Source organism: Uloborus diversus, unplaced genomic scaffold (assembly GCF_026930045.1).
Source record: "Uloborus diversus isolate 005 unplaced genomic scaffold, Udiv.v.3.1 scaffold_359, whole genome shotgun sequence".
In the NCBI taxonomy this organism is placed as follows: domain Eukaryota; kingdom Metazoa; phylum Arthropoda; class Arachnida; order Araneae; family Uloboridae; genus Uloborus; species Uloborus diversus.
This window is the reverse complement of record NW_026558526.1, coordinates 10,109-11,552: the sequence shown is the minus strand read 5'-3', so window position 1 is coordinate 11,552 and position 1,444 is coordinate 10,109.

Sequence of the window (1,444 nt, the reverse complement as noted above, 5' to 3'; positions counted from 1 at the left end):
TAAATTTTTCCTAAATACGATACTTTTCAAATTCGCTTTATAACCACCAGTAATATTTTTAACAAGAACTTACGTTCTTTATATACATAGATAGTTTTATGTAGCTTTGATTCGGTCCGAAATTCATGCGGTATCTCACACATGAACCAATTTCCAATAGTATGATTTGCATTGTCGCTGCATGAATGAATTTGACTGGACAATACTTTTTTGCCGACATCCAATTTTTGTTTGCATGTCCCGTATATGCTTTAGCTCAAATTTATGACTGTTAAAGAATTTTTTTTGCCAGTTGTTATTTGGGGCATAAGATTAGCTTTCTGTAGCCTTGTTGTGTCCAGAACAGAAAAACCAAAGATGATATTTTTTACGTTATTAGGCAGTATTTTACAAAAAAAAAAAAATGATTAGATATATGTATAAATTTGTTTATTTAATCATTAATATTTTATTTCACTTACTAATTTTTTTATTTGCACGGTCTACCTTGAAAATAAAAGTTATGTCAAGTGACCCATGTTCAACAAACAGGCTTCAATGAGAGGGGGAAAAAACTAAAATTTCCCATCCTAACAACTATTCTTAAAGAAAGAAAACGTCTAATAAAAAATTCCCGAATAAATTAAACGCAACTTTCCTGATTATCTTCTGCTGACGGTACAAAAAAAAAAAAAAGAAAAAGAAAAAGAAAGAAAGAAAGAAAGATGAAAAATCACCAAATAATAATCAATAGGAGAAATTTTTACCTGAAAACAAAAACAAAATTTTATCATAGCAATTCCTCATAGAAGTTGGATTTTCCCCTGTCCTTCAATTTATTTAGAATTTTTTTTTTTTTTTTACTTTCTTTGATATTCGATTTAAAACTTGGCAAGTTTGAACAAAAAAAAAAGGAAAAATCTTGCAACAAGTTTAAAATTCATTATCGAAGCAAGTAAAAAATTCTTTTCTAAATGAATTGAAGAACATGGGAAAATCCAACTTCTATGAGGAACTGCTATGGAACTTGGTAACTGTTTAGATCTGAACTTTTTTGGCGGTGACACCGTCTTCCCCGCACCTCATTTCAACCAAACTTGGCTTCTTTTTCACATTTATGTTTTGTGAGATTGTTTTTTCAGTCTGCATCTGTCAGTAGCGATATCTCAGTAAACTATTATTTAGTTGGATCCAGCTGTTTTCATTCTGCATCTCTTGTAGTTTTTCATGATTTATGCCTGTGCAATGTCTCAGTTTGTCTCCTCCATTTCAATGAGTTGCCATTTCGCCACAAGTTTAAGCTCTGAGAGGACAAGACAACGGAGCCCAGTACCTCTACTGGGGCCCTACAACGTAAGTAACGTTCCATTCTGGTGACGACGTTTTCTCCCTCACGAAAAGCGAGAACAACCGAGAAAATAGTCGGTTCCTCCCATTTGCTCTTACCACCATTGTATCGAGTGAG